Source organism: Pseudophryne corroboree, unplaced genomic scaffold (genome assembly GCF_028390025.1).
Source record: "Pseudophryne corroboree isolate aPseCor3 unplaced genomic scaffold, aPseCor3.hap2 scaffold_1126, whole genome shotgun sequence".
In the NCBI taxonomy this organism is placed as follows: domain Eukaryota; kingdom Metazoa; phylum Chordata; class Amphibia; order Anura; family Myobatrachidae; genus Pseudophryne; species Pseudophryne corroboree.
Genome location: NW_026967752.1, coordinates 72,444 through 93,208, shown reverse-complemented (window position 1 = coordinate 93,208; position 20,765 = coordinate 72,444). Strand labels below are relative to the sequence as shown.

The following is a 20,765-nucleotide window of genomic DNA, read 5'->3' as shown; positions in this document are numbered from 1 at the left end:
CATAAGAATTGAAAAAGAAAATCATTTTTGGTGATGAATGATGAGCAACAAAGGAACATGCATGCCAGATGGCACTTGAATAAGCTGTCCACGGTGATAGAAAAGGTTTTAAAAACAACAACAACAACAACAATGTTATCATAATAAATGTCATATTTTAGCTTCTGTGATCATTTTTTACAAGCTAAACACTGCAAGACTGTTTTACAGTTGAAGCAAGGATAAAATATCAACTCTACTGATGAGACACTTGCTGTAATGACTTCCAACTGAGACGGGACTTAAACCCACAACCACTGGCTTAGGAAAACAGTGCCTTATCCATTATGCCAGTGGTGCTTACTGATGTCCTTATTTAAGACTGATAGGTTTTTAATAGTCAATTATTTATTTTTTGAAAAAATATGAAGTTGTTTACTGTGTTCTTTGCTTTACCAAGTCCAGCAAGAAATGTGCTGGTACTATCCAGAGCTGTCAGTATGGATTATCATGCTATATTGCAGAAAATCAATTTGATGCAACTGCTTTACCAACAGTATGTTATTCTTTTCCATTGCTGTTTTGTTGGCTGACTGAAGGAAGATATGCAGTGCATTTGAACCAAAGCAGATGTGTGCTGACAACTTAAATGCACAATCATGTTTGTGTGTTTTCTTTCTTTCTTCCATCCTTTGTAATATCATATTAAATATTAAGGTAGCAGTTTATAATCAATGACTAATGACATAAAAAAGGGAAAAAAAACTTTATACAAAGCTGCTCCAGGTGAGGCATGAACTCACAACTTCGGCATTTCTCAACAGATACTGTCTTATAAGTACCACGCGCTGACCAATTGCGCCACTGGAGCACTTTGCAGCATTAATTGGTTATGCTAGATGTGGATTTTATTCAATACAATCAGTACATTCATAAGAATTGAAAAAGAAAATCATTTATGGTGATGAATGATGAGCAACAAAGGGACATGCATGCCAGATGGCACTTGAATAAGCTGTCCACGGTGATAGAAAAGGTTTAAAAAACAACAACAACAATGTTATCATAATGTCATATTTTAGCTTCTGTGGTCATTTTTTACAAGCTAAACACTGCAGGACTGTTTTACAGTTGAAGCAAGGATAAAATATAAACTCTAGTGATGAGACACTTGCTGTAATGAATTTCCAACTCAGACGGGACTTAAACCCACAACCACTGGCTTAGGAGAACAGTGCCTTATTCATTATGCCAGTGGTGCTTACTGATGTCCTTATTTAAGACTGATAGGGTTTTAATAGTCAATTATTTATTTTTGAGAAAAAAAAAATTGAAGCTGTTTACTGTGTTCTTTGCATTACCAAGTCCAGCAAGAAATGTGCTGGTACTATCCAGAGCTGTCAGTGTGGATTATCATGCTATATTGCAGAAAATCAATTTGATGCAACTGCTTTACCAACAGTATGTTAATCTTTTCCATTGCTGTTTTGTTGGCTGACTGAAGGAAGATATGCAGTGCATTTGAACCAAAGCAGATGTGTGCTGACAACTTAAATGCACAATCATGTTTGTGTTTTTTCTTTCTTTCTTCCATCCTTTGTAATATCATATTAAATATTAAGGTAGCAGTTTATAATCAATGACTAATGACATAAGAAAAGGAAAAAAAAAACAGTACACAAAGATGCTCCAAGTGAGGCTTGAACTCACAACCTCGGCATTGCTCAACAGATACTGTCTTATAAGTTTCGCGCGCTGACCAATTGCGCCACTGGAGCATTTTGCAGCATTAATTGGTTATGCTAGATGTGGATTTTATTCAATACAATCAGTACATTCATAAGAATTGAAAAAGAAAATCATTTTCAGTGATGAATGATGAGCAACAAAGGAACATGCATGCCAGATGGCACTTGAATAAGCTGTCCACGGTGATAGAAAAGGTTTAAAAAACAACAACAACAATGTTATCATAATAAATGTCATATTTTAGCTTATGTGGTCATTTTTTACAAGCTAAACACTGCAAGACTGTTTTACAGTTGAAGCAAAGATAAAATATCAACTCTAGTGATGAGACACTTGCTGTAATGACTTCCAACTCAGACGGGACTTAAACCCACAACCACTGGCTTAGGAAAACACTGCCTTATCCATTATGCCAGTGGTGCTTACTGATGTCATTATTTAAGACTGATAGGTTTTTAATAGTCAATTATTTATTTTTGAAAAAAAGTGAAGCTGTTTACTGTGTTCTTTGCATTACCAAGTCCAGCAAGAAATGTGCTGGTACTATCCAGAGCTGTCAGTATGGATTATCATGCTATATTGCAGAAAATCAATTTGATGCAACTGCTTTACCAACAGTATGTTAATCTTTTCCATTGCTGTTTTGTTGGCTGACTGAAGGAAGATATGCAGTGCATTTGAACCAAAGCAGATGTGTGCTGACAACTTAAATGCACAATCATGTTTGTGTTTTTTCTTTCTTCCATCCTTTGTAATATCATATTAAATATTAAGGTAGCAGTTTATAATCAATGACTAATGACATAAAAAAAGGAAAAAAAAAATATTATACAAATCTGTTCCAAGTGAGGCTTGAACTCACAACATCGGCATTGCTCAACAGATACTGTCTTATAAGTACCGCGCGCTGACCAATTGCGCCACTGGAGCACTTTGCAGCATTAATTAGTTATGCTAGATGTGGATTTTATTCAATACAATCAGTACAGTCATAAGAATTGAAAAAGAAAATCATTTTTGGTGATGAATGATGAGCAACAAAGGAACATGCATGCCAGATGGCACTTGAATAAGCTGTCCACGGTGATAGAAAAGGTTTAAAAAAACAACAGCAACAATGTTATCATAATTAATGTCATATTTTAGCTTCTGTGGTCACTTTTTACAAGCTAAACACTGCAAGACTGTTTTACAGTTGAAGCAAGGATAAAATATCAACTCTACTGATGAGACACTTGCTGTAATGACTTCCAACTCAGACGGGACTTAAACCCACAACCACTGGCTTAGGAGAACAGTGCCTTATCCATTATGCCAGTGGTGCTCACTGATGTCCTTATTTAAGACTGTTAGGTTTTTAATAGTGATGAGCGGATTCGGTTTTACTCGGTTTTACTCGGTTTTACTCGGTTCTCAAAACAGCATCTTATTGGCTCTCGGATGTCACGTGTTTTGGATAGCCAATAAGATGCAGTTTTGAGAACCGAGTAAAACCGAGTAAAACCGAGTAAAACCGAACCTCGCTCATCACTAGTTTTTAATAGTCAATTATTTTTTTTTTTTTAAAAAGTGAAGCTGTTTACTGTGTTCTTTGCATTACCAAGTCCAGCAAGAAATGTGCTGGTACTATCCAGAGCTGTCAGTATGGATTATCATGCTATATTGCAGAAAATCAATATGATGCAACTGCTTTACCAACAGTATGTTAATCTTTTCCATTGCTGTTTTGTTGGCTGACTGAAGGAAGATATGCAGTGCATTTGAACCAAAGCAGATGTGTGCTGACAACTTAAATGCACAATCATGTTTGTGTTTTTTCTTTCTTTCTTCCATCCTTTGTAATATCATATTAAATATTAAGGTAGCAGTTTATAATCAATGACTAATGACATAAGAAAAGGAAAAAAAACAGAATACAAAGATGCTCCAGGTGAGGCTTGAACTCACAACCTCGGCATTGCTCAACAAATACTGTCTTATAAGTACCACGCGCTGACCAATTGCGCCACTGGAGCACTTTGCAGCATTAATTGGTTGTGCTAGATGTGGATTTTATTCAATACAATCAGTACAGTCATAAGAATTGAAAAAGAAAATCATTTTTGGTGATGAATGATGAGCAACAAAGGAACATGCATGCCAGATGGCACTTGAATAAGCTGTCCACAGTGATAGAAAAGGTTTAAAAAACAACAACAACAACAACAATGTTATCATAATTAATGTCATATTTTAGCTTCTGTGGTCATTTTTTACAAGCTAAACACTGCAAGACTGTTTTACAGTTGAAGCAAGGATAAAATATCAACTCTAGTGATGAGACACTTGCTGTAATGACTTCCAACTTAGACGGGACTTAAACCCACAACCACTGGCTTAGGAGAACAGTGCCTTACCCATTATGCCAGTGGTGCTTACTGATGTTCTTATTTATGACTGATAGGTTTTTAATAGTCAATTATTTATTTTTGAAAAAAGTGAAGCTGTTTACTGTGTTCTTTGCATTACCAAGTCCAGCAAGAAATGTGCTGGTACTATCCAGAGCTGTCAGTATGGATTATCATGCTATATTGCAGAAAATCAATTTGATGCAACTGCTTTACCAACAGTATGTTAATCTTTTCCATTGCTGTTTTGTTGGCTGACTGAAGGAAGATATGCAGTGCATTTGAACCAAAGCAGATGTGTGCTGACAACTTAAATGCACAATCATGTTTGTGTGTTTTCTTTCTTTCTTCCATCCTTTGTAATATCATATTAAATATTAAGGTAGCAGTTTATAATCAATGACTAATGACATAAAAAAAGGAAAAAAAACATTATACAAAGCTGCTCCAGGTGAGGCTTGAACTCACAACCTCGGCATTGCTCAACAGATACTGTATTATAAGTACCGCGCGCTGACCAATTGCGCCACTGGAGCACTTTCTAGCATTAATTGGTTATGCTAGATGTGGATTTTATTCAATACAATCAGTACAGTCATAAGAATTGAAAAAGAAAATCATTTTTGGTGATGAATGATGAGCAACAAAGGAACATGCATGCCAGATGGCACTTGAATAAGCTGTCCACTGTGATAGAAAAGGTTTAAAAAACAACAACAACAATGTTATCATAATTAATGTCATATTTTAGCTTGTGTGGTCATTTTTTACAAGCTAAACACTGCAGGACTGTTTTACAGTTGAAGCAAGGATAAAATATCAACTCTAGTGATGAGACACTTGCTGTAATGACTTCCAACTCAGACGGGACTTAAACCCACAACCACTGGCTTAGAAGAACAGTGCCTTATCCATTATGCCAGTGGTGCTTACTGATGTCCTTATTTAAGACTGTTAGGTTTTTAATAGTCAATTATTTATTTTTGAAAAAAAGTGAAGCTGTTTACTGTGTTCTTTGCATTACCAAGTCCAGCAAGAAATGTGCTGGTACTATCCAGAGCTGTAAGTATGGATTATCATGCTATATTGCAGAAAATCAATTTGATGCAACTGCTTTACCAACAGTATGTTAATCTTTTCCATTGCTGTTTTGTTGGCTGACTGAAGGAAGATATGCCGTGCATTTGAACCAAAGCAGATGTGTGCTGACAACTTAAATGCACAATCATGTTTGTGTTTTTTCTTTCTTTCTTCCATCCTTTGTAATATCATATTAAATATTAAGGTAGCAGTTTATAATCAATGACTAATGACATAAGAAAAGGGAAAAAAAACAGTATACAAAGATGCTCCAGGTGAGGCTTGAACTCACAACCTCGGCATTGCTCAACAGATACTGTCTTATAAGTACCGCATGCTGACCAATTGCGTCACTGGAGCTCTTTGCAGCATTAATTGGTTATGCTAGATGTGGATTTTATTCAATACAATCAGTACAGTCATAAGAATTGAAAAAGAAAATCATTTTTGGTGATGAATGATGAGCAACAAAGGAACATGCATGCCAGATGGCACTTGAATAAGTTGTCCACGGTGATAGAAAAGGTTTAAAAAACAACAACAACAATGTTATCATAATTAATGTCATATTTTAGCTTCTGTGGTCATTTTTTACAAGCTAAATACTGCAAGACTGTTTTACAGTTGAAGCAAGGATAAAATATCAACTCTAGTGATGAGACACTTGCTGTAATGACTTCCAACTTAGATGGGACTTAAACCCACAACCACTGGCTTAGGAGTACAGTGCCTTATCCATTATGCCAGTGGTGCTCACTGATGTCCTAATTTAAGACTGTTAGGTTTTTAATAGTCAATTATTTATTTTTGAAAAAAAGTGAAGCTGTTTACTGTGTTCTTTGCATTACCAAGTCCAGCAAGAAATGTGCTGGTACTATCCAGAGCTGTCAGTATGGATTATCATGCTATATTGCAGAAAATCAATTTGATGCAACTGCTTTACCAACAGTATGTTAATCTTTTCCATTGCTGTTTTGTTGGCTGACTGAAGGAAGATATGCAATGCATTTGAACCAAAGCAGATGTGTGCTGACAACTTAAATGCACAATCATGTTTGTGTTTTTTCTTTCTTTCTTTCTTTCTTTCTTCCATCCTTTGTAATATCATATTAAATATTAAGGTAGCAGTTTATAATCAATGACTAATGACATAAAAAAAAGGAAAAAAAAAACATTATACAAAGCTGCTCCAGGTGAGGCTTGAACTCACAACCTCGGCATTGCTCAACAGATACTGTTTTATAAGTACCGCACGCTGACCAATTGTGCCACTGGAGCACTTTGCAGCATTAATTGGTTATGCTAGATGTGGATTTTATTCAATACAATCAGTACATTCATAAGAATTGAAAAAGAAAATCATTTTTGGTGATGAATGATGAGCAACAAAGGAACATGCATGCCAGATGGCACATGAATAAGCTGTCCACGGTGATAGAAAAGGTTTAAAAAACAACAACAACAATGTTATCATAATAAATGTCATATTTTAGCTTCTGTGGTCATTTTTTACAAGCTAAACACTGCAAGACTGTTTTACAGTTGAAGCAAGGATAAAATATCAACTCTACTGATGAGACACTTGCTGTAATGACTTCCAACTCAAACGGGACTTAAACCCACAACCACTGGCTTAGGAGAACAGTGCCTTATCCATTATGCCAGTGGTGCTTACTGATGTCCTTATTTAAGAGTGATAGGTTTTTAATAGTCAATTATTTATTTTTAAAAAAAAGTGAAGCTGTTTACTGTGTTCTTTGCATTACCAAGTCCAGCATGAAATGTGCTGGTACTATCCAGAGCTGTCAGTATGGATTATCATGCTATATTGCAGAAAATCAATTTGATGCAACTGCTTTACCAACAGTATGTTAATCTTTTCCATTGCTGTTTTATTGGCTGACTGAAGGAAGATATGCAGTGCATTTGAACCAAAGCAGATGTGTGCTGACAACTTAAATGCACAATCATGTTTGTGTTTTTTCTTTCTTTCTTCCATCCTTTGTAATATCATATTAAATATTAAGGTAGCAGTTTATAATCAATGACTTATGACATAAGAAAAGGAAAAAAAACAGTATACAAAGATGCTCCAGGTGAGGCTTGAACTCACAACCTCGGCATTGCTCAACAGATACTGCCTTATAAGTACCGCGCGCTGACCAATTGCGCCACTGGAGCTCTTTGCAGCATTAATTGGTTATGCTAGATGTGGATTTTATTCAATACAATCAGTACAGTCATAAGAATTGAAAAAGAAAATCATTTTTGGTGATGAATGATGAGCAACAAAGGAACATGCATACCAGATGGCACTTGAATAAGCTGTCCACTGTGATAGAAAAGGTTTAAAAAACAACAACAACAATGTTATCATAATTAATGTCATATTTTAGCTTCTGTGGTCATTTTTTACTAGCTAAACACTGCAAGACTGTTTTACAGTTGAAGCAAGGATAAAATATAAACTCTAGTGATGAGACACTTGCTGTAATGACTTCCAACTCAGACGGGACTTAAACCCACAACCACTGGCTTAGGAGAACAGTGCCTTATCCATTATGCCAGTGGTGCTTACTGATGTCCTTATTTAAGACTGATAGGGTTTTAATAGTCAATTATTTATTTTTGAAAAAAAATTGAAGCTGTTTACTGTGTTCTTTGCATTACCAAGTCCAGCAAGAAATGCGCTGGTACTATCCAGAGCTGTCAGTATGGATTATCATGCTATATTGCAGAAAATCAATTTGATGCAACTGCTTTACCAACAGTATGTTATTCTTTTCCATTGCTGTTTTGTTGGCTGACTGAAGGAATATATGCAGTGCATTTGAACCAAAGCAGATGTGTGCTGACAACTTAAATGCACAATCATGTTTGTGTGTTTTCTTTCTTTCTTCCATCCTTTGTAATATCATATTAAATATTAAGGCTACAAGTTTATAATCAATGACTAATGACATAAGAAAAGGAAAAAAATCAGTATACAAAGATGCTCCAGGTGAGGCTTGAACTCACAACCTCGGCATTGCTCAACAGATACTGTCTTATAAGTACCGCACACTTACCAATTGCGCCACTGGAGTGCTTCGCAGCATCGATTGGTTATGCTAGATGTGGATTTTATTCAATACAATCAGTACAGTCATAAGAATTGAAAAAGAAAATAATTTTTGGTGATGAATGATGAGCAACAAAGGAACATGCATGCCAGATGGCACTTGAATAAGCTGTCCACTGTGATAGAAAACGTTTAAAAAACAACAACAACAACAATGTTATCATAATTAATGTCATATTTTAGCTTCCGTGGTCATTTTTTACAAGTTAAACACTGCAAGACTGTTTTACAGTTGAAGCAAGGATAAAATATAAACTCTAGTGATGAGACACTTGCTGTAATGACTTCCAACTCATACGGGACTTAAACCCACAACCACTGGCTTAGGAGAACAGTGCCGTATCCATTATGCCAGTGGTGCTTACTGATGTCCTTATTTAAGACTGATAGGTTTTTAATAGTCAATTATTTATTTTTGGGGAAAAATTGAAGCTGTTTACTGTGTTCTTTGCATTACCAAGTCCAGCAAGAAATGTGCTGGTACTATCCAGAGCTGTCAGTATGGATTATCATGCTATATTGCAGAAAATCAATTTGATGCAACTGCTTTACCAACAGTATGTTAATCTTTTCCATTGCTGTTTTATTGGCTGACTGAAGGAAGATATGCAGTGCATTTGAACCAAAGCAGATGTGTGCTGACAACTTAAATGCACAATCATGTTTGTGTTTTTTCTTTCTTTCTTCCATCCTTTGTAATATCATATTAAATATTAAGGTAGCAGTTTATAATCAATGACTAATGACATAAGAAAAGGAAAAAAAAACAGTATACAAAGATCCTCCAGGTGAGGCTTGAACTCACAACCTTGTCATTGCTTAACAGATACTGTCTTATAAGTTTCACGTGCTGACCAATTGCGCCACTGGAGCACTTTGCAGCATTAATTGGTTATGCTAGATGTGGATTTTATTCAATACAATCAGTACATTCATAAGAATTGAAAAAGAAAATCATTTTTGGTGATGAATGATGAGCAACAAAGGAACATGCATGCCAGATGGCACTTGAATAAGCTGTCCACGGTGATAGAAAAGGTTTAAAAAACAACAACAATGTTATCATAATAAATGTCATAATTTAGCTTCTGTGGTCATTTTTTACAAGCTAAACACTGCAAGACTGTTTTACAGTTGAAGCAAGGATAAAATATCAACTCTACTGATGAGACACTTGCTGTAATGACTTCCAACTCAGACGGGACTTAAACCCACAACCACTGGCTTAGGAGAACAGTGCCTTATCCATTATGCCAGTGGTGCTTACTGATGTCCTTATTTAAGACTGATAGGTTTTTAATAGTCAATTATTTATTTTTGAAAAAAAGTGAAGCTGTTTACTGTGTTCTTTGCATTACCAAGTCCAGCATGAAATGTGCTGGTACTATCCAGAGCTGTCAGTATGGATTATCATGCTATATTGCAGAAAATCAATTTGATGCAACTGCTTTACCAACAGTATGTTAATCTTTTCCATTGCTGTTTTATTGGCTGACTGAAGGAAGATATGCAGTGCATTTGAACCAAAGCAGATGTGTGCTGACAACTTAAATGCACAATCATGTTTGTGTTTTTTCTTTCTTTCTTCCATCCTTTGTAATATCATATTAAATATTAAGGTAGCAGTTTATAATCAATGACTTATGACATAAGAAAAGGAAAAAAAACAGTATACAAAGATGCTCCAGGTGAGGCTTGAACTCACAACCTCGGCATTGCTCAACAGATACTGCCTTATAAGTACCGCGCGCTGACCAATTGCGCCACTGGAGCTCTTTGCAGCATTAATTGGTTATGCTAGATGTGGATTTTATTCAATACAATCAGTACAGTCATAAGAATTGAAAAAGAAAATCATTTTTGGTGATGAATGATGAGCAACAAAGGAACATGCATACCAGATGGCACTGGAATAAGCTGTCCACTGTGATAGAAAAGGTTTAAAAAACAACAACAACAATGTTATCATAATTAATGTCATATTTTAGCTTCTGTAGTCATTTTTTACTAGCTAAACACTGCAAGACTGTTTTACAGTTGAAGCAAGGATAAAATATAAACTCTAGTGATGAGACACTTGCTGTAATGACTTCCAACTCAGACGGGACTTAAACCCACAACCACTGGCTTAGGAGAACAGTGCCTTATCCATTATGCCAGTGGTGCTTACTGATGTCCTTATTTAAGACTGATAGGGTTTTAATAGTCAATTATTATTTTTTTGAAAAAAAATTGAAGCTGTTTACTGTGTTCTTTGCATTACCAAGTCCAGCAAGAAATGCGCTGGTACTATCCAGAGCTGTCAGTATGGATTATCATGCTATATTGCAGAAAATCAATTTGATGCAACTGCTTTACCAACAGTATGTTAATCTTTTCCATTGCTGTTTTGTTGGCTGACTGAAGGAAGATATGCAGTGCATTTGAACCAAAGCAGATGTCTGCTGACAACTTAAATGCACAATCATGTTTGTGTTTTTTCTTTCTTTCTTCCATCCTTTGTAATATCATATTAAATATTAAGGCTACAAGTTTATAATCAATGACTAATGACATAAGAAAAGGAAAAAAATCAGATTACAAAGATGCTCCAGGTGAGGCTTGAACTCACAACCTCGGCATTGCTCAACAAATACTGTCTTATAAGTACCGCACGCTTACCAATTGCGCCACTGGAGCGCTTCGCAACATTGATTGGTTATGCTAGATGTGGATTTTATTCAATGCAATCAGTCCAGTCATAAGAATTGAAAAAGAAAATCATTTTTGGTGATGAATGATGAGCAACAAAGGAACATGCATGCCAGATGGCACTTGAATAAGCTGTCCACTGTGATAGAAAAGGTTTAAAAAACAACAACAACAATGTTATCATAATTAATGTCATATTTTAGCTTCTGTGGTCATTTTTTACAAGCTAAACACTGCAGGACTGTTTTACAATTGAAGCAAGGATAAAATATAAACTCTAGTGATGAGACACTTGCTGTAATGACTTCCACCCCATATGGGACTTGGAACCCCTGGCTTAGGAGGGCAGTGACTTATCCATTATGCCAGTGGTGCTTACTGATGTTCTTATTTAAGACTGTTAGGTTTTTAATAGTCAATTATTTATTTTTGAGGAAAAAGTGAAGCTGTTGACTGTGTTCTTTGCATTACCAAGTCCAGCAAGAAATGTGCTGGTGCTATCCAGAGCTGTCAGTATGGATTATCATGCTATATTGCAGAAAATCAATTTGATGCAACTGCTTTACCAACAGTATGTTAATCTTTTCCATTGCTGTTTTGTTGGCTGACTGAAGGAAGATATGCAGTGCATTTGAACCAAAGCAGATGTGTGCTGACAACTTAAATGCACAATCATGTTTGTGTTTTTTCTTTCTTTCTTCCATCCTTTGTAATATCATATTAAATATTAAGGTAGCAGTTTATAATCAATGACTAATGACATAAGAAAAGGAAAAAAAAACAGTATACAAAGATCCTCCAGGTGAGGCTTGACCTCACAACCTTGTCATTGCTTAACAGATACTGTCTTATAAGTTTCACGTGCTGACCAATTGCGCCACTGGAGCACTTTGCAGCATTAATTGGTTATGCTAGATGTGGATTTTATTCAATACAATCAGTACATTCATAAGAATTGAAAAAGAAAATCATTTTTGGTGATGAATGATGAGCAACAAAGGAACATGCATGCCAGATGGCACTTGAATAAGCTGTCCACGGTGATAGAAAAGGTTTAAAAAACAACAACAACAATGTTATCATAATAAATGTCATATTTTAGCTTCTGTGGTCATTTTTTACAAGCTAAACACTGCAAGACTGTTTTACAGTTGAAGCAAGGATAAAATATCAACTCTACTGATGAGACACTTGCTGTAATGACTTCCAACTCAGACAGGACTTAAACCCACAACCACTGGCTTAGGAGAACAGTGCCTTATCCATTATGCCAGTGGTGCTTACTGATGTCCTTATTTAAGACTGATAGGTTTTTAATAGTCAATTATTTATTTTTGAAAAAAAGTGAAGCTGTTTACTGTGTTCTTTGCATTACCAAGTCCAGCATGAAATGTGCTGGTACTATCCAGAGCTGTCAGTATGGATTATCATGCTATATTGCAGAAAATCAATTTGATGCAACTGCTTTACCAACAGTATGTTAATCTTTTCCATTGCTGTTTTATTGGCTGACTGAAGGAAGATATGCAGTGCATTTGAACCAAAGCAGATGTGTGCTGACAACTTAAATGCACAATCATGTTTGTGTTTTTTCTTTCTTTCTTCCATCCTTTGTAATATCATATTAAATATTAAGGTAGCAGTTTATAATCAATGACTTATGACATAAGAAAAGGAAAAAAAACAGTATACAAAGATGCTCCAGGTGAGGCTTGAACTCACAACCTCGGCATTGCTCAACAGATACTGTCTTATAAGTACCGCACGCTGACCAATTGCGCCACTGGAGCTCTTTGCAGCATTAATTGGTTATGCTAGATGTGGATTTTATTCAATACAATCAGTACATTCATAAGAATTGAAAAAGAAAATCATTTTTGGTGATGAATGATGAGCAACAAAGGAACATGCATACCAGATGGCACTGGAATAAGCTGTCCACTGTGATAGAAAAGGTTTAAAAAACAACAACAACAATGTTATCATAATTAATGTCATATTTTAGCTTCTGTAGTCATTTTTTACTAGCTAAACACTGCAAGACTGTTTTACAGTTGAAGCAAGGATAAAATATAAACTCTAGTGATGAGACACTTGCTGTAATGACTTCCAACTCTGACGGGACTTAAACCCACAACCACTGGCTTAGGAGAACAGTGCCTTATCCATTATGCCAGTGGTGCTTCCTGATGTCCTTATTTAAGACTGATAGGGTTTTAATAGTCAATTATTTTTTTTTGAAAAAAAATTGAAGCTGTTTACTGTGTTCTTTGCATTACCAAGTCCAGCAAGAAATGCGCTGGTACTATCCAGAGCTGTCAGTATGGATTATCATGCTATATTGCAGAAAATCAATTTGATGCAACTGCTTTACCAACAGTATGTTAATCTTTTCCATTGCTGTTTTGTTGGCTGACTGAAGGAAGATATGCAGTGCATTTGAACCAAAGCAGATGTGTGCTGACAACTTAAATGCACAATCATGTTTGTGTTTTTTCTTTCTTTCTTCCATCCTTTGTAATATCATATTAAATATTAAGGTAGCAGTTTATAATCAATGACTAATGACATAAAAAAATGAAAAAAACTATTATACAAAGCTGCTCCAAGTGAGGCTTGAACTCACAACCTCGGCATTGCTCAACAGATACTGTCTTATAAGTACCGTGCGCTGACCAATTGCGCCACTGGAGCACTTGCAGCATTAATTGGTTATGCTAGATGTGGATTTTATTCAATACAATCAGTACAGTCATAAGAATTGAAAAAGAAAATCATTTTTGGTGATGAATGATGAGCAACAAAGGAACATGCATGCCAGATGGCACTTGAATATGCTGTCCACGGTGATAGAAAAGGTTTAAAAAACAACAACAACAATGTTATCATAATAAATGTCATATTTTAGCTTCTGTGGTCATTTTTTACAAGCTAAACACTGCAAGACTGTTTTACAGTTGAAGCAAGGATAAAATATCAACTCTAGTGATGAGACACTTGCTGTAATGACTTCGAACTCAGACGGGACTTAAACCCACAACCACAGGCTTAGGAGAACAGTGCCTTATCCATTATGCCAGTGGTGCTTACTGATGTCCTTATTTAAGACTGATAGGTTTTTAATAGTCAATTATTTATTTTTGAAAAAAAGTGAAGCTGTTTACTGTGTTCTTTGCATTACCAAGTCCAGCAAGAAATGTGCTGGTACTATCCAGAGCTGTCAGTATGGATTATCATGCTATATTGCAGAAAATCAATTTGATGCAACTGCTTTACCAACAGTATGTTAATCTTTTCCATTGCTGTTTTGTTGGCTGACTGAAGGAAGATATGCAGTGCATTTGAACCAAAGCAGATGTGTGCTGACAACTTAAATGCACAATCATGTTTGTGTTTTTTCTTTCTTTCTTCCATCCTTTGTAATATCATATTAAATATTAAGGTAGCAGTTTATAATCAATGACTAATGAAATAAAAAAAGGAAAAAAAAACATTATACAAAGCTGCTCCAAGTGAGGCTTGAACTCACAACCTCGGCAATGCTTAACAGATACTGTCTTATAAGTACCGCGCGCTGACCAATTTTGCCACTGGAGCACTTTGCAGCATTAATTGGTTATGCTAGATGTGGATTTTATTCAATACAATCAGTACAGTCATAAGAATTGAAAAAGAAAATCATTTTTGGTGATGAATGATGAGCAACAAAGGAACATGCATGCCAGATGGCACTTGAATAAGCTGTCCACTGTGATAGAAAAGGTTTAAAAAACAACAACAACAATGTTATCCTAATTAATGTCATATTTTAGCTACTGTGGTCATTTTGTACAAGCTAAACACTGCAAGACTGTTTTACAGTTGAAGCAAAGATAAAATATCAACTCTAGTGATGAGACACTTGCTGTAATGACTTCCAACTCAGACGGGACTTAAACCCACAAACACTGGCTTAGGAGAACAATGCCTTATCCATTATGCCAGTGGTGCTTACTGATGTCCTTATTTAAGACTGATAGGTTTTTAATAGTCAATTATTTATTTTTGAAAAAAAGTGAAGCTGTTTACTGTGTTCTTTGCATTACCAAGTCCAGCAAGAAATGTGCTGGTACTATCCAGAGCTGTCAGTATGGATTATCATGCTATATTGCAGAAAATCAATTTGATGCAACTGCTTTACCAACAGTATGTTAATCTTTTCCATTGCTGTTTTGTTGGCTGACTGAAGGAAGATATGCAGTGCATTTGAACCAAAGCAGATGTGTGCTGACAAATTAAATGCACAATCATGTTTGTGTTTTTTCTTTCTTTCTTACATCCTTTGTAATATCATATTAAATATTAAGGTAGCAGTTTATAATCAATGACTAATGACATAAGAAAAGGAAAAAAAACAGTATACAAAAATGCTCCAGGTGAGGCTTGAACTCACAACCTCGGCATTGCTCAACAGATACTGTTTTATAAGTACCGTGCGCTGACCAATTGCGCCACTGGAGCGCTTTGCAACACTGATTTGTTATGCTAGATGTGGATTTTATTCAATGCAATCAGTACAGTCATAAGAATGGAAAAAGAAAATCATTTTTGGTGATGAATGATGAGCAACAAAGGAACATGCATGCCAGATGGTACTTAAATAAGATGTCCACGGTGATAGAAAATGTTTAAAAAAAACAACAACAATGTTATCATAATAAATGTCATATTTTAGCTTCTGTGGTCATTTTTTGCAAGCTAAACACTGCAAGACTGTTTTACAGTCGAAGCAAGGATAAAATATCAATTCTAGTGATGAGACACTTGCTGTAATGACTTCCACCCGATATGGAACTTGGACCCCTGTCTTAGGAGGGCAGTGACTTATCCATTATGCCAGTGGTGCTTACTGATGTTCTTATTTAAGACTGTTAGGTTTTTAATAGTCAATTATTTATTTTTGAGGAAAAAGTGAAGCTGTTTACTGTGTTCTTTGCATTACCAAGTCCAGCAAGAAATGTGCTGGTACTATCCAGAGCTGTCAGTATGGATTATCATGCTATATTGCAGAAAATCAATTTGATGCAACTGCTTTACCAACAGTATGTTAATCTTTTCCATTGCTGTTTTGTTGTCTGACTGAAGGAAGATATGCAGTGCATTTGAACCAAAGCAGATGTGTGCTGACAACTTAAATGCACAATCATGTTTGTGTTTTTTCTTTCTTTCTTCCATCCTTTGTAATATCATATTAAATATTAAGGTAGCAGTTTATAATCAATGACTAATGACATAAGTAAAGGAAAAAAAAAACAGTACACAAAGATGCTTTAAGTGAGGCTTGAACTCACAACCTTGGCATTGCTCAACAGATACTGTCTTATAAGTTTCGCGCGCTGACCAATTGCGCCACTGGAGCATTTTGCAGCATTAATTGGTTATGCTAGATGTGGATTTTATTCAATACAATCAGTACATTCATAAGAATTGAAAAAGAAAATCATTTTCAGTGATGAATGATGAGCAACAAAGGAACATGCATGCCAGATGGCACTTGAATAAGCTGTCCACGGTGATAGAAAAGGTTTAAAAAACAACAACAACAATGTTATCATAATAAATGTCATATTTTAGCTTATGTGGTCATTTTTTACAAGCTAAACACTGCAAGACTGTTTTACAGTTGAAGCAAAGATAAAATATCAACTCTAGTGATGAGACACTTGCTGTAATGACTTCCAACTCAGACGGGACTTAAACCCACAACCACTGGCTTAGGAGAACAGTGCCTTATCCATTATGCCAGTGGTGCTTACTGATGTCCTTATTTAAGACTGATAGGTTTTTAATAGTCAATTATTTATTTTTGAAAAAAAGTGAAGCTGTTTACTGTGTTCTTTGCATTACCAAGTACAGCAAGAAATGTGCTGGTAGTATCCAGAGTTGTCAGTATGGATTATCATGCTATATTGCAGAAAATCAATTTGATGCAACTGCTTTACCAACAGTATGTTAATCTTTTCCATTGCTGTTTTGTTGGCTGACTGAAGGAAGATATGCAGTGCATTTGAACCAAAGCAGATGTGTGCTGACAACTTAAATGCACAATCATGTTTGTGTGTTTTCTTTCTTTCTTCCATCCTTTGTAATATCATATTAAATATTAAGGTAGCAGTTTATAATTAATGACTAATGACATAAGAAAAGGAAAAAAAAACAGTGTACAAAGATGCTCCAGGTGAGGCTTGAACTCACAACCTCGGCATTGCTCAACAGATACTGTCTTATAAGTACCGCGCGCTGACCAATTGCGCCACTGGAGCTCTTTGCAGCATTAATTGGTTATGCTAGATGTGGATTTTATTCAATACAATCAGTACAGTCATAAGAATTGAAAAAGAAAATCATTTTTGGTGATGAATGATGAGCAACAAAGGAACATGCATGCCAGATGGCACTTGAATAAGCTGTCAACGGTGATAGAAAAGGTTTAAAAAAACAACAACAACAACAACAACAATGTTATCATAATTAATGTCATATTTTAGCTTCTGTGGTCACTTTTTACAAGCTAAACACTGCAAGACTGTTTTACAGTTGAAGCAAGGATAAAATATCAACTCTACTGATGAGACACTTGCTGTAATGACTTCCAACTCAGACGGGACTTAAACCCACAACCACTGGCTTAGGAGAACAGTGCCTTATCCATTATGCCAGTGGTGCTTACTGATGTCCTTATTTAAGACTGATAGGTTTTTAATAGTCAATTATTTATTTTTGAGGAAAAAGTGAAGCTGTTGACTGTGTTCTTTGCATTACCAAGTCCAGCAAGAAATGTGCTGGTACTATCCAGAGCTGTCAGTATGGATTATCATGCTATATTGCAGAAAATCAATTTGATGCAACTGCTTTACCAACAGTATGTTAATCTTTTCCATTGCTGTTTTGTTGGCTGACTGAAGGAAGATATGCAGTGCATTTGAACCAAAGCAGATGTGTGCTGACAACTTAAATGCACAATCATGTTTGTGTTTTTTCTTTCTTTCTTCCATCCTTTGTAATATCATATTAAATATTAAGGTAGCAGTTTATAATCAATGACTAATGACATAAGAAAAGGAAAAAAAAACAGTATACAAAGATCCTCCAGGTGAGGCTTGACCTCACAACCTTGTCATTGCTTAACAGATACTGTCTTATAAGTTTCACGTGCTGACCAATTGCGCCACTGGAGCACTTTGCAGCATTAATTGGTTATGCTAGATGTGGATTTTATTCAATACAATCAGTACATTCATAAGAATTGAAAAAGAAAATCATTTTTGGTGATGAATGATGAGCAACAAAGGAACATGCATGCCAGATGGCACTTGAATAAGCTGTCCACGGTGATAGAAAAGGTTTAAAAAACAACAACAACAATGTTATCATAATAAATGTCATATTTTAGCTTCTGTGGTCATTTTTTACAAGCTAAACACTGCAAGACTGTTTTACAGTTGAAGCAAGGATAAAATATCAACTCTACTGATGAGACACTTGCTGTAATGACTTCCAACTCAGACAGGACTTAAACCCACAACCACTGGCTTAGGAGAACAGTGCCTTATCCATTATGCCAGTGGTGCTTACTGATGTCCTTATTTAAGACTGATAGGTTTTTAATAGTCAATTATTTATTTTTGAAAAAAAGTGAAGCTGTTTACTGTGTTCTTTGCATTACCAAGTCCAGCATGAAATGTGCTGGTACTATCCAGAGCTGTCAGTATGGATTATCATGCTATATTGCAGAAAATCAATTTGATGCAACTGCTTTACCAACAGTATGTTAATCTTTTCCATTGCTGTTTTATTGGCTGACTGAAGGAAGATATGCAGTGCATTTGAACCAAAGCAGATGTGTGCTGACAACTTAAATGCACAATCATGTTTGTGTTTTTTCTTTCTTTCTTCCATCCTTTGTAATATCATATTAAATATTAAGGTAGCAGTTTATAATCAATGACTTATGACATAAGAAAAGGAAAAAAAACAGTATACAAAGATGCTCCAGGTGAGGCTTGAACTCACAACCTCGGCATTGCTCAACAGATACTGTCTTATAAGTACCGCACGCTGACCAATTGCGCCACTGGAGCTCTTTGCAGCATTAATTGGTTATGCTAGATGTGGATTTTATTCAATACAATCAGTACATTCATAAGAATTGAAAAAGAAAATCATTTTTGGTGATGAATGATGAGCAACAAAGGAACATGCATACCAGATGGCACTGGAATAAGCTGTCCACTGTGATAGAAAAGGTTTAAAAAACAACAACAACAATGTTATCATAATTAATGTCATATTTTAGCTTCTGTAGTCATTTTTTACTAGCTAAACACTGCAAGACTGTTTTACAGTTGAAGCAAGGATAAAATATAAACTCTAGTGATGAGACACTTGCTGTAATGACTTCCAACTCTGACGGGACTTAAACCCACAACCACTGGCTTAGGAGAACAGTGCCTTATCCATTATGCCAGTGGTGCTTCCTGATGTCCTTATTTAAGACTGATAGGGTTTTAATAGTCAATTATTTTTTTTTGAAAAAAAATTGAAGCTGTTTACTGTGTTCTTTGCATTACCAAGTCCAGCAAGAAATGCGCTGGTACTATCCAGAGCTGTCAGTATGGATTATCATGCTATATTGCAGAAAATCAATTTGATGCAACTGCTTTACCAACAGTATGTTAATCTTTTCCATTGCTGTTTTGTTGGCTGACTGAAGGAAGATATGCAGTGCATTTGAACCAAAGCAGATGTGTGCTGACAACTTAAATGCACAATCATGTTTGTGTTTTTTCTTTCTTTCTTCCATCCTTTGTAATATCATATTAAATATTAAGGTAGCAGTTTATAATCAATGACTAATGACATAAAAAAATGAAAAAAACTATTATACAAAGCTGCTCCAAGTGAGGCTTGAACTCACAACCTCGGCATTGCTCAACAGATACTGTCTTATAAGTACCGTGCGCTGACCAATTGCGCCACTGGAGCACTTGCAGCATTAATTGGTTATGCTAGATGTGGATTTTATTCAATACAATCAGTACAGTCATAAGAATTGAAAAAGAAAATCATTTTTGGTGATGAATGATGAGCAACAAAGGAACATGCATGCCAGATGGCACTTGAATATGCTGTCCACGGTGATAGAAAAGGTTTAAAAAACAACAACAACAACAATGTTATCATAATAAATGTCATATTTTAGCTTCTGTGGTCATTTTTTACAAGCTAAACACTGCAAGACTGTTTTACAGTTGAAGCAAGGATAAAATATCAACTCTAGTGATGAGACACTTGCTGTAATGACTTCGAACTCAGACGGGACTTAAACCCACAACCACAGGCTTAGGAGAACAGTGCCTTATCCATTATGCCAGTGGTGCTTACTGATGTCCTTATTTAAGACTGATAGGTTTTTAATAGTCAATTATTTATTTTTGAAAAAAAGTGAAGCTGTTTACTGTGTTCTTTGCATTACCAAGTCCAGCAAGAAATGTGCTGGTACTATCCAGAGCTGTCAGTATGGATTATCATGCTATATTGCAGAAAATCAATTTGATGCAACTGCTTTACCAACAGTATGTTAATCTTTTCCATTGCTGTTTTGTTGGCTGACTGAAGGAAGATATGCAGTGCATTTGAACCAAAGCAGATGTGTGCTGACAACTTAAATGCACAATCATGTTTGTGTTTTTTCTTTCTTTCTTCCATCCTTTGTAATA

At 35.6% G+C, this 20,765-nt stretch overlaps 12 non-coding genes across 12 annotated transcripts; all 12 read right to left on the bottom strand.

Moving 5' to 3' along the window:
• Positions 1–3,650: 3,650 nt before the first annotated feature.
• On the bottom strand, positions 3,651–3,743 carry TRNAI-UAU (transfer RNA isoleucine (anticodon UAU)). The gene is given in 2 exon segments: positions 3,651–3,686; positions 3,706–3,743. It is a non-coding gene; the product is annotated as a tRNA-Ile (tRNA).
• An 815-nt stretch (positions 3,744–4,558) lies between these two features.
• On the bottom strand, positions 4,559–4,651 carry TRNAI-UAU (transfer RNA isoleucine (anticodon UAU)). Its single transcript is given in 2 exon segments — positions 4,559–4,594; positions 4,614–4,651. It is a non-coding gene; the product is annotated as a tRNA-Ile (tRNA).
• Positions 4,652–6,380: 1,729 nt separating this feature from the next.
• On the bottom strand, positions 6,381–6,473 carry TRNAI-UAU (transfer RNA isoleucine (anticodon UAU)). Its single transcript is given in 2 exon segments — positions 6,381–6,416; positions 6,436–6,473. It is a non-coding gene; the product is annotated as a tRNA-Ile (tRNA).
• Positions 6,474–7,283: 810 nt separating this feature from the next.
• TRNAI-UAU (transfer RNA isoleucine (anticodon UAU)) lies at positions 7,284–7,376 on the bottom strand. The gene is given in 2 exon segments: positions 7,284–7,319; positions 7,339–7,376. It is a non-coding gene; the product is annotated as a tRNA-Ile (tRNA).
• A 2,620-nt stretch (positions 7,377–9,996) lies between these two features.
• On the bottom strand, positions 9,997–10,089 carry TRNAI-UAU (transfer RNA isoleucine (anticodon UAU)). The gene is given in 2 exon segments: positions 9,997–10,032; positions 10,052–10,089. It is a non-coding gene; the product is annotated as a tRNA-Ile (tRNA).
• An 813-nt stretch (positions 10,090–10,902) lies between these two features.
• On the bottom strand, positions 10,903–10,995 carry TRNAI-UAU (transfer RNA isoleucine (anticodon UAU)). The gene is given in 2 exon segments: positions 10,903–10,938; positions 10,958–10,995. It is a non-coding gene; the product is annotated as a tRNA-Ile (tRNA).
• A 1,709-nt stretch (positions 10,996–12,704) lies between these two features.
• Positions 12,705–12,797, bottom strand: TRNAI-UAU (transfer RNA isoleucine (anticodon UAU)). The gene is given in 2 exon segments: positions 12,705–12,740; positions 12,760–12,797. It is a non-coding gene; the product is annotated as a tRNA-Ile (tRNA).
• An 811-nt stretch (positions 12,798–13,608) lies between these two features.
• TRNAI-UAU (transfer RNA isoleucine (anticodon UAU)) lies at positions 13,609–13,701 on the bottom strand. The gene is given in 2 exon segments: positions 13,609–13,644; positions 13,664–13,701. It is a non-coding gene; the product is annotated as a tRNA-Ile (tRNA).
• A 1,713-nt stretch (positions 13,702–15,414) lies between these two features.
• TRNAI-UAU (transfer RNA isoleucine (anticodon UAU)) lies at positions 15,415–15,507 on the bottom strand. Its single transcript is given in 2 exon segments — positions 15,415–15,450; positions 15,470–15,507. It is a non-coding gene; the product is annotated as a tRNA-Ile (tRNA).
• A 1,709-nt stretch (positions 15,508–17,216) lies between these two features.
• TRNAI-UAU (transfer RNA isoleucine (anticodon UAU)) lies at positions 17,217–17,309 on the bottom strand. Its single transcript is given in 2 exon segments — positions 17,217–17,252; positions 17,272–17,309. It is a non-coding gene; the product is annotated as a tRNA-Ile (tRNA).
• A 1,725-nt stretch (positions 17,310–19,034) lies between these two features.
• TRNAI-UAU (transfer RNA isoleucine (anticodon UAU)) lies at positions 19,035–19,127 on the bottom strand. The gene is given in 2 exon segments: positions 19,035–19,070; positions 19,090–19,127. It is a non-coding gene; the product is annotated as a tRNA-Ile (tRNA).
• An 811-nt stretch (positions 19,128–19,938) lies between these two features.
• TRNAI-UAU (transfer RNA isoleucine (anticodon UAU)) lies at positions 19,939–20,031 on the bottom strand. Its single transcript is given in 2 exon segments — positions 19,939–19,974; positions 19,994–20,031. It is a non-coding gene; the product is annotated as a tRNA-Ile (tRNA).
• Positions 20,032–20,765: the final 734 nt, after the last annotated feature.